Source organism: Medicago sativa, chromosome 3, assembly GCF_051527215.1.
Source record: "Medicago sativa cultivar Bolivia chromosome 3, Bolivia_mono, whole genome shotgun sequence".
Classification (NCBI taxonomy): Eukaryota; Viridiplantae; Streptophyta; class Magnoliopsida; order Fabales; family Fabaceae; genus Medicago; species Medicago sativa.
In genome coordinates, this window is record NC_140751.1 from 30619399 (window position 1) to 30631980 (window position 12582).

Here is a 12582-nt window from a genome sequence, read left to right on the forward strand (position 1 = left end):
TCCTCCCTCCAAACTCGCAAACAAAGCTTTAGGTGGTAATCAAAAATTTAAAAATGAAGAGAGAGTGAAGAGTGAAGAGAGAAGGAATCAAAAACTTAAGCAAACCAACAAGAGTGAAAAGAGAAGGAATCAAAAATTAAGAAATTTAAAAATGGATAGGAACTTGTAAATTACAATTAAGCACATTCATTTAATAGCTTTTGAAGAGGAAAGATTGGATAATTTTGTCCAATAAAAAAAAGTGCACAATGCTAAAACACACCGTCATAAAAATAGGTGGGTGTATTGGAGCATTTCCCATTTATATATGGCATATCATATTTAAAAAAAAGGTTAGAATGCCAAAAGGAATTATGTATCATGTATAAGGAATTAAAAGAAAACAATTGATTGTGACAAAAAGAGTATGCATACGTTAGTGGAAATTCAAAGTTGTTTGTATATTACTATTTAGAGTAAAAGGTAGAGTAACAGATTAGAATGCCAAAAGGAATTAAAAGGAACAAAATTGCTCTTCTCACTTTTTGATTTTCGCCATTCCCTTAATTCTAGGTGAGTCAAAAGGAATTGTGTGTATAAGGAATATTTTTGAGTAAAAAGTTAACAAGTTCTCGTTTCCTTTTAAGATTTTCCCACCAAATTAAAACATTTTTCTTTAGCTTGAATTTAACAATCTTTACCTTTTGCTCCTCTGGTATGTTCCTGTACTCAAATACACGTTCAACAGTTTGTAGCCAACCCTCAAAATCATCGGGTTGCAATTTCCCTTCAAAATCTGGAATGTCTACTTTGATATCATTCATTCGAATTTGACGTCGATATGAGCGACTGCTTCTAGATGATGAAGAGTCATTGCCAATGCCATCATCATCAACTCTTCTTTGTTCTGCTTCCAATAATGCTTGTTGGGCGTTGACAGTCTCTAGGAGTAGTTGAATCTGTCACCTCATTTCTTGCATCTCAATTTCATGCAAAGATCTTTTGTTTTTTTTTCTAGGTGGCATTTTGACAACGATGGTCGGTGATTTTTTTTTTTTTGGGTGAAGATCGTGGTGACGCATGGTTGTTTTGTTGGCGGTGTTAGTTTCGCGAATGAATGACCGCAAAGTGAAGTTTTGAAAAAGCAACTCCTTGCTCACTTGAAAACTCACTTTCCGTTGATTTCCTCGCTCAAACTCTACTGCGAGGTATCGTCACCTGCTCTGATGCCAGTATTCCACGTATAGGATTAAAGAAAAAAAATTTGTACATTATTTTATTTATATTTTTTAAATAATATTTTTTTTTTGTCTAAAGAGACTAATTGTAAATATATATTTTTCATCACTAAATTTGTTCTTAAATTTATTAAATATTTATTTAATAAAAAAATCATAATCGAAATTTAACCTAGTTAGCCTCTTATAAATATGGTTGAGCTCACCATTTTGACAAAAGTGGAGAGAACAACGGTGCTGCTTAGGCGTCCCTCTCTTTTGTTATGCCGGTGTGCAGTTAGTACACGACGATTCCGTGCTACTTCATTCTAACCAGACCAGCAATACATATGAGGTTAATCATCCGTCGTTCATCTTTTCATGTCATCGATGTCATCTAATTGTTTATTTAATTTTTTTCTCCTAACCAATTTTTTGTTGTTGGCTCCCTAAAAGATTTACAAGTGTCAAAACAAAAATGTATTCATGGAGTATCATTAAAGGCGTGATTGAACGAAAATTGTCAATGATATCTTATATTTCTACTCCTTCTATGATTATGTGCTTAGATCTATTGTTCTTTTTGATAGGTTCCAACCTAATTTCCATCGAGTGTGATTTCTTTGATTAAATATGAATAGATTTGTGGCATCAAGATGATATCTTTTTAAAAAGGTAATATCTCTGTGATTTGTATATATTCACCTTCATACTTTTTGCTATATTGAATTTTGAGATGATAACTTTTATTTCGATATACAAATATTATGTATTATTTATTTTAATTTGAATATTGCTTCATCCCTTTGACATGGTTTATTTCGATAATACTGAATATGTACAGAGAAAGAGAAAAGAGTCCTGATGATGTCATTAGTGAGGTACGTGTTCTATTGTTTATGTCATTGGTAACAATTACAATCAAGGTACCTTAAAAATACTATTGCTACCACAATTGCAGCTCTAAACTACAATTACATATATGCCTTTTTTATCTTTCTTTCCTATTGCGTGATACTCATTTTAATTATGATTTTACTTCTTCAGGTTGCTTTACATTTTGAAGGCCATGATGATCTTATTGATGGGTTTACTAATTTCCTTCCTCTACATGGCTAATGATATATATGAGCAATTCAGCTCATAGGAATGGTGCTAACAATATAGTTATATGCTTGAACTCTTGGAGACACCTGCCTAGAAAGAAATCTCCTACTGGACCGGCTATTTGGTTGAATTCCAGATCCATGTGGAGGTTGCCTGTCAATGTCGTATATAGTGAACTTGGTTCCCAAAATGTTAGACCTGAGTTTTCCAACATACGCATTGCTGGAACGAGAAAAATCGACTGCAACCAAAGATATTATTAAGTCTGTGCCGGCTGTCTTCCTTATCTTCTTGGCAGCTAATAACATCTTATTTCTTCTACCTTTCAAATTATATCAAGTAGCAATTCAGTCCCTGCTGAATTGGTTCAAGTGATGTTAGAGTGATATCAGCAACAATACGAGACTTTGTCTGATGCATAACATATTAACATAACATTGAGAACATAACAATTAAGATTGTATACTTTTCTTCCAAAATGCAATAGTACATAACATTCCAGGTTTCTACTCTTATAAGTGATGCATCCTTGTCTATACTGACAATTACTTACTTGTGCTATATATATATATATATATAAAACAGGGTCTTTGAGTACTAGTTACAGAACCCTGGACTTTCCACTTCTCCGTATTTAAAATGTGTGAACTCCAATCACTAGGCTACTTGACCAAACAAAAAGAACTGTTACAAAAATGACAACCTAAGGCACAAACGCGTAACAATTTGAGAACTAGTTACTCTCTAATTGAGCAGTTAAAGTAGATTATGTACATAATGATAAAAATTCAGTTGATCATTTGAAAAAATAATTAACTAGAGATAATGTGTTAAACACGAACACATCAATAAGATGTGACTAATGCGAATAAATCACAAGTGTGTGTTGCTGTATCTCCTCCCCAACTTTTCCTTCTAAGTTATCCTCTTCAACACTTGCCAAAGTGATGGTGTCTTTTCTTTCTTTATCTTCTCAGCCTTTCCTTCTACTTATGGAAAAACTTCAGTGTTTTTCCCTTTATTATTACTCCTTTTTTCCTCTTTCTCCTCTTATTTGTTCTCCTCTGTCTTGCTCTTCTCTTTCTTCTTTCTTTCTTTCTTTCATCACTTAATGGTTGTTTTAATAAGGTTCCTCTTCAAGCTCCAATATTTCTTAACCGAACCTTTTGATGCTTTTTTATATTTTGATAGAATTATAAACATCATAATGCTGACAACCATACTTCTGTCCTTTATGCAGCTACCAATCTATTTTGTCGTGTCTTTAGGATGTTACGGTCTATTAATGGTTGGAGTTGGTCTCATGAATTTTCCTACTTGTCCTCAAGAAGCCCTGTTGTTGCAAAAGGTATGTTTCACCTCTGTGCATTAGTGGTTGCATTGTTATATACCCACTGTGTTCAAATTCAATTGTCATCCCAAAGAACCAAAAAACTTGTCATTATATGAAAGATTAGGGACATAAATGTTATGGTAGAGTAAATAAACACCACTTTTCAAATCATGTTGCATAAATAGGGTAATCCCCAGTAGCAGGCAACTCCTCGAGGTCCACCACTGTACTGGGTTCATTAAGGCTAGAAATGTTTTTTTTTAACAAAATGGATTTTTTAAAAATCTAAAACAAACGTTACAAAAAAAAAGTGATTTTTTAGTTAAAAAAATAGATTTTTTTTTCTTTCAAAATAGCCCAAACAAACGGGCCCAATTAAAGATTTATATAATATAAAAATCTTAATCGAAATTTAACCTACTTAGCCTCTTATAAATATAGTTGAGCACGCCATTTTGATAAAAGTGGAGAGAAACAACGCCGCTGCTTAGGCGTTCCTCTCTTTGGTTATGCTGATATGTAATTGGTACACGACGATTCCGTGCTACTTCATTCTAACCAGACCAGTAATACATATGAGGTTAATCTCCAGTCGTTCATCTTTTCATGTAATCGATGTCATCTAATTGTTTATTTAATTATTTTCTCCTAACCAATTTTTTGTTGTTCTCTCCCTAACAGATTTATAAGTGTCAAAACAAAACTTTATTCATGGAGTATCATGAAAGGTATGATTGAACGAAAATCGTCAATGATATCTTATATTTCTACTCCTTCTATGATGACCTGCTTAGATCTATTGTTATTTTTGATATGTTCCAACATAATTTTCAGCGAGTGTGATTTCTTTGATTAAATATGGATAGATCTGTAGCATCAAGATGATATCTTTTTAAAAAGGTAATATCTATGTGATTTGTATACTACCAATTGTTGGAAGTATTGTCTTACTTGATTATAATTGAAGTTACCTTTTAATATTTAGGGGAAAAGCTCACCGCCTTTTGCATATTCTAAGATAAGGTATATCTTAGTTTTGGTGGCCAAAACCTCGTAAAGCCGCAAAACGTTCAGGTGTTTAACCCATCCAATTGTTGCAATCTCCCGCTTTGTTTGAACCATCATTCCAGCTCTTAGGACTTTTTCCTTGTCAACAAAGTTGTCTCAAAGGTTGTACCAAAATGGTTGTTAAAATATCAATCACTACTCTTTTAATTATGATTTTACTTCTTCAGGTTGGTTTACATTTTGAAGGCCATGATGATCTTATTGATGGGTTTACTAATTTCCTTCCTCTACGTGGCTAATGATATATATGAGCAATTCAGGTCATTGCAACGGTGCTAACAATATATGTTATATGCTGCAACTCTTGAAGACACCTGCCTAGAATGAAATCTCCTACATAGTGAAATTGGAGACAAGCTATTTGGTTGATTCCCAGCTCCATGTGGAGGTTCCCGAAATGTTAGACCTGAGTTTTCCAACATACGCAATGCTGGAACGAGAAAATCATCTGCAACCAAAGATATGATGAAGTCTGTGCCGGTTGCACTACTTATCTTTTTGGCAGCTAATTACAGCTTATCAGTCTCATTTTCCGATGGCACCAGTCCATAGTTCAATAGATACGCATATGTTTCTCTATCCCTCCCGATGAAGCATTGTATCGGAGAATCACGAGGACCCAGCTGATTTAACGAAATAGGAAACAACAACCTTCCACACTCGTTGGGAGTCTGAACAATCTCTTGTGTAACGACACTCCATGGTTTACACACAGAAGCACAAGAAATGACAACAGCATGTGCAGGCCAAGAAGTCTCAGTCTCTTATACCCTTCAAATTATATCAAGTAGCAATTCAGAATGTAGATTCGCCCATCGTCCCTGCTGAAATGGTTCAAGTGATGTTAGAGTGATATCAGCAACAATATGCTACTGTCTGATGTTGTGAATGCCTACTACCCACATTTCTCCTCGACGTAATACCAATCCCATCCCTCATCTCCTTGAGTTCCCGTACTATGCTTCTCAACGACATTTTTCCTCAGCGTATCAATCTGACTTCCACCTCAATAACTTGATAATGAAGCTTCTATAACCCAGATCCATAAAAAACAAGAAGAACCAAATCGGAGAAACAGAGGTATAAAAACACAGAGGTTTTTAAAGTAGTTAAGGAGATGAAGGAGGCATTTAAAATTCCAGTGAAAACCAGAAGAGGGTCCGCCACCTATTACTGTCGTGAAAAATGGATTCCACAGCTGGAATGGTGTGGCCTGGTACATCAATATGAAGCTATTCTCTATCATGGAGTGATTTTAAAATCATATTTCATATTTCTCAAAATTATATCAATATTTGCATGGTTATACTCTTATAAGTGATGCATCCTTGTGCATACTGACAATAACTTACTTGTGCTATATATATATATATATATATATATATATATATATATATATATATATATATATATATATATATATATATCCCACTCTCACATGTTAATGTACACTTCCTCAATTTTACTATCTATTTTGAACAATGAGAATTACAAAGGAAGAAACGTCAAATAATGTTGCATATACATGTTTTCATCGCTTAAATATAACAATGAATTAAATTTATTTGCTTGAACATACGTTGGGAATGATATCAATAATGAAGCAATTGTAAGGTGTTATCTCTAGATCTTATAATATTATTAATATACGCATTGGTCATGCAAATTATGTGCTTGAATCACTTAAACAGTTAGAGACTTGTACAACCCCCTCCTCAAATAAGAGTACAGTTGCAAAACAACACAAATATTTTGTGGCAAATTTGCATAAACACTTTCAAAGAAGTCCAAAAGAGGCATCAAGAGAGCCATAAATGTCTTTTACAAAATGAGTACTAAAATCGAAGAAAATGCAGCTCCATCAAGTCTCTTTTTCCCTTTCTTCCCACAATCTTCCATCGACCATCACTAACACCATCAGTGCTTGAAGTAAAGGCTGCGGTCCTGTGATTCAAGAAAGAATGCACAACAGTGTGAAGAGAAAAACATCAAAATACAAAATGAAGAACAAAAACACAAAAAACGAATGCACAATTCTCAAAAGTGATGATGCCACATTCTTATGTTAAAATAATAATAATAATAAACAAATTAGCTTCAACCTTTATGCCTAAAAACAGTATGATATTTAAAAATAGATTCTACTACAATATGACTATAAAGTACAAAAATGAAACAACTGTCGCTTCCAAAATTAGTTTGGATAAACTTGAACAAGTATAAACAAAACTAAACCAAGAAGAATATCAAATATATATATATATATATATATATATATATATATATATATATATATATATATATATATATATATAGGATAACTCTTTTATTTTTTTGTTTCCCATATGTTTCCCTCTATTTGAGGTGCGTCAAACACTAAAACGTGGATATCTTTTCAAACCGAGATCCAGACCTTGATTGTCCACGTTGTGGGAGTCTACCCTTTTCCGCTGGACCCAAACGGCCAATTTATTCTATTAGGAAACGGTTGGTATGTTATGATTCAAATATCATATGAGAAAATACACTTGGCCAAATGTAATTGGTTGATGTAAGTGGACATGTGGCTAGTGATTGTGCATAAATAGGGAAAGGATGATCATTAAGGATTATGAAGAATATTGATGAAAGTCTCCCCTCTCTTCCTTTGGTACTCTCTAGTAGAGTAATGGTTAAGTTTTAGACTTAATCTTCTTCTATCTTTTCTTTAATGTTTCTATGTACCAAGAACATCAATTTTAATTGAGTTCTAATCTATCATTTTACCTTTTATTTCACAATCAATTCACAATTATCATTTTATTCCATTATCAATTTTAGAAACCATTACATTGGTGCTTTCATTGTCACCATGGCATGGGCTGAATCAGTAGGAGTTCATTGGGAAAAAATAGAAGCTGAGTATAACGCTGAATGGGCGAAATTGGCGTATCTAGACGGTCCGGGATACACAATATGGGACCGAATGGAAGCTAAATCAGATCTGCAACGAAGATACTTCTCACGGAGCTCTTCCCATGGTGTTGTGAACTCACCGGTAGAGACCTTAACACAATCAGTTGAGTCACACTTCACATCTCCAAGGGTTGAATCATTGCGAGAACTTGATCATGGTAAAGCTGAATTGAACCGACAACACAATTCGCGTATGGCTGAATACACACGAGAAATCCGAGAGTCATGTGCGAGAATTCTCGAGCTGTTGCAAGAGGCGAGTCCAGTGCATGAGCTGAATTTAACAACATCGACGAAAAATTCAACAACTGATTTCAATGGTGGAATGGTAGTTCTACCAGAGGAAACAACACAGAAGCTAATCGACACGCCGGAATCATGTGTTGGTAGCAAACCCGATGTAAAAACTGCTCTTGCAGACTCATTCCTTTCTGAGCATTTGGTCGTCGATTCTGTTGTTGAACGTGATTGTTATAGCACAAAGGTGACACTGCTCGATATGGATAGAAAGCAAAACAACTCTCCAGTTGTAATCAACCAAGGGATTTTCATTCCTTTTGTTCATCTATCGGATCCACCGGACTTAGTTCTCGTTCCGCCGCCGCCACTAGCACCACCATGGATACATGATAACGAGGTATTAACTGGAACCTCATCGCAATTCTCTTGTCGGTGGGCAAGGTTTATGTGACTTTAGCAGTTACTTGAAAGTCACTACTGCAACTACTATTCAAGATTATTATTTTGGCTCCAACCTTGAGGACAAGGTTGATTTTAAAGGGGATGGTAATGTAATGAGTCTTAGAGTTAGAAGGGGCATTATGGGAAATAGAAATATGGACCCTTATAAATATGAGAAAAGCCAAGGAAATAAGGATGGAAAAATATGTGATGAAACTCTTCTTCTCTCTCTGATTCTCTAGTTCTCTCTTATTCCTTGTGCTCTTTCTTCAAGTTCTTCTTTCTATTGTTATTTTACTTGCAAATTGGTTGTTATTCCTCCTTAGTTTATACACTGGGAGTTGAATTGATTGTTCATATTCAATACAATAGCAACAATTATCTCTGTTACAATTTGATCCATTACATTACATTGGTGCTTTCATTGTCACCATGGCAAAGCATGATGAATGGGTTTCAGCAGGAGCAAATCGATGGATGCAAATGGAAGCCGAGCATAATGCTCGATGGGCACAACTTGCTTATTTGGACGGACCAGGTTACAATATCATGGATCGAATAGAAGCCAAAATGGATTTGCGACGCCAATACTTCTCCAGAAGCGCTTCCCATGGTGTTGAGAACTCAATTCCACAACCTCCGACACAAGCATGTACATCTCAACTCATTTCTTCCATGGTTGAATCGAAACAACACAATTCACGTATGGCTGAAACTGCACGTGAAATCAGAGAGTCATGTGCAAGAATTCTCAAATTGTTGCAAGAAGAAATTGCTGAATCAGAATCAGGAGAAGTTTCCCTTTCAGATGCCATTGAGTTTTCTCCATCCGCTACGCAAATCGAGGCCGCCTCAACCAACAATGACGACGTTGACGATGATTCATTGGATCTATCATCATCAACTGTCGTGTTAGCGGAGGAGATCGATGCTTCCGAATCGTTGACGATGGCTCTCCATGTTTCTGAGGATTCGCTTCCTTCTACGAACCTGATGGATACAAATTCTATTGCACATCAAAACGTTGCCCTCCTTTTCCTTCCAAAACAAATCGAAGTTCCTAGGTATACGAAGAGAAACCCAATAACTGCTGTGTTTACTGATTGCAATGTTGTCGAGGATTCTTCAATCATCAGCAACTACATCGCAGAGGTGATAGAGAAAAGTGTTTACGACCACCCTATCGCAAAATACCCAGTCTCGCCTCCGCAGCCAAAACCACCAGATCGAAGCGTTCAAAGTATGACTATAGGATTTCATTCGAAGTGGAATCACACCATGCCACGACCACCGCCTCACCCACCTGACGCCAATCACAGAGCAGAGGACTTCATTATTCCGTTTTCTTGTTTGGAAAGAGCAGTTTGTACACCACCTGTTTGGAAAAATGTCAGTGTTAACGCTCATGGTGATATCTTGGCCTTGCTGTGCAACTGTATAATGTTGAGAAATCTAGTTGGTTCTAAAAACATACAGAGGTTTATGGTTGAGGAAGGCCCTGTGTCTATGTCCATACTTTCGCTCTCTTGTCTGGAGATGGCAGTTTGCCCATCATCTGTTTGTGAAAATGTTTGTGTGAATGATTGTGTCTTCATCCAGCTATTGTTGTTCATGTTGTCTCAGTGTTTACCACCGGTTCGACATCACAGCGAAAAGGATCATGAACAGCTGACATTGGTCTTCGACTTGGGATATCTATGTTTTGGATACCAAGAGAAGCAAGAGAAGACACTCAACACCAAGGTTTTGTTATTGTCAAAAGGATGGTTTACAAGGCTTATCCCACTAACTTATGGTTTGCAAATGGAGCTTTCATAGTAATTAAACAACTGCACCACATGGTTTTAAGGCTAGTTATTCATCTTTTCTTTACAGCTGACAATGTCAATGTTGATTTTAATTATGTTTGCATGGGAAATTGCTGTGAGGGGTTAGCTTTTGAAGAACTAAAGTTGCTAGTTCATCATGATATAAATACTACTATTTATGACATCAAGGCTGAATTGTTTCCAATGGTCACTCCTGACACCGAGATTATGCAATGGGCTGGCAGCTTAATTGTTAAACATAACCCAAGATATAATACTCTACCAATGGGGTTCAACAGTTCCACTACACCTACTGTTGTGTCACCTTATATTAGTACCTCTCATCCAAAAGGAAACCATGGTTCTCTAGTCTCATCCTATATAGCTGTTGCACTAACTTTACACCAAACCTACTATTTTCTACATTTCAACTCCCTTGATGGTTCTATATTATGGGATCCAGGTGGTGTCAACATTTTTTTACCATGCCAATGGGTCATCACAATGCAAACAATGGCTTACACACTCAAAGGTATGGGACCCAGGTGGATGTTCTCATGTTCATCTCAAGGTTCTATTGACTTGGAAGCCACTTGGTTAGATACTACTATTCCTCAACAACATTGTCTTAGCTCCAACCTTGAGGACAAGGTTGATTTTAATGGGGGGAGTAATGTTATGATTCAAATATCATATGAGAAAATACACTTGGCCAAATGTAATTGGTTGATGTAAGTGGACATGTGGCTAGTGATTGTGCATAAATAGGGAAAGGATGATCATTAAGGATTATGAAGAATATTGATGAAAGTCTCCCCTCTCTTCCTTTGGTACTCTCTAGTAGAGTAATGGTTAAGTTTTAGACTTAATCTTCTTCTATCTTTTCTTTAATGTTTCTATGTACCAAGAACATCAATTTTAATTGAGTTCTAATCTATCATTTTACCTTTTATTTCACAATCAATTCACAATTATCATTTTATTCCATTATCAATTTTAGAAACCATTACATTGGTGCTTTCATTGTCACCATGGCATGGGCTGAATCAGTAGGAGTTCATTGGGAAAAAATAGAAGCTGAGTATAACGCTGAATGGGCGAAATTGGCGTATCTAGACGGTCCGGGATACACAGTATGGGACCGAATGGAAGCTAAATCAGATCTGCAACGAAGATACTTCTCACGGAGCTCTTCCCATGGTGTTGTGAACTCACCGGTAGAGACCTTAACACAATCAGTTGAGTCACACTTCACATCTCCAAGGGTTGAATCATTGCGAGAACTTGATCATGGTAAAGCTGAATTGAACCGACAACACAATTCGCGTATGGCTGAATACACACGAGAAATCCGAGAGTCATGTGCGAGAATTCTCGAGCTGTTGCAAGAGGCGAGTCCAGTGCATGAGCTGAATTTAACAACATCGACGAAAAATTCAACAACTGATTTCAATGGTGGAATGGTAGTTCTACCAGAGGAAACAACACAGAAGCTAATCGACACGCCGGAATCATGTGTTGGTAGCAAACCCGATGTAAAAACTGCTCTTGCAGACTCATTCCTTTCTGAGCATTTGGTCGTCGATTCTGTTGTTGAACGTGATTGTTATAGCACAAAGGTGACACTGCTCGATATGGATAGAAAGCAAAACAACTCTCCAGTTGTAATCAACCAAGGGATTTTCATTCCTTCTGTTCATCTATCGGATCCACCGGACTTAGTTCTCGTTCCGCCGCCGCCACTAGCACCACCATGGATACATGATAACGAGGTATTAACTGGAACCTCATCGCAATTCTCTTGTCGGTGGGCAAGGTTTATGTGACTTTAGCAGTTACTTGAAAGTCACTACTGCAACTACTATTCAAGATTATTATTTTGGCTCCAACCTTGAGGACAAGGTTGATTTTAAAGGGGATGGTAATGTAATGAGTCTTAGAGTTAGAAGGGGCATTATGGGAAATAGAAATATGGACCCTTATAAATATGAGAAAAGCCAAGGAAATAAGGATGGAAAAATATGTGATGAAACTCTTCTTCTCTCTCTGATTCTCTAGTTCTCTCTTATTCCTTGTGCTCTTTCTTCAAGTTCTTCTTTCTATTGTTATTTTACTTGCAAATTGGTTGTTATTCCTCCTTAGTTTATACACTGGGAGTTGAATTGATTGTTCATATTCAATACAATAGCAACAATTATCTCTGTTACAATTTGATCCATTACATTACATTGGTGCTTTCATTGTCACCATGGCAAAGCATGATGAATGGGTTTCAGCAGGAGCAAATCGATGGATGCAAATGGAAGCCGAGCATAATGCTCGATGGGCACAACTTGCTTATTTGGACGGACCAGGTTACAATATCATGGATCGAATAGAAGCCAAAATGGATTTGCGACGCCAATACTTCTCCAGAAGCGCTTCCCATGGTGTT

The 12582-nt window shown here is 36.3% G+C and overlaps 1 long non-coding RNA gene and 1 pseudogene across 1 annotated transcript; one reads left to right on the top strand and one right to left on the bottom strand.

Annotated features, from left to right (window-relative positions):
- Positions 1-4107: 4107 nt before the first annotated feature.
- LOC146937076 (uncharacterized) lies at positions 4108-4536 on the top strand. Its single transcript, XR_015033234.1, has 3 exons — positions 4108-4216; positions 4318-4364; positions 4471-4536. It is a non-coding gene; the product is annotated as an uncharacterized LOC146937076 (long non-coding RNA).
- A 443-nt stretch (positions 4537-4979) lies between these two features.
- Positions 4980-5679, bottom strand: LOC146937077 (tubby-like F-box protein 2 pseudogene; annotated as a pseudogene).
- Between the last annotated feature and the right edge of the window lie 6903 nt (positions 5680-12582).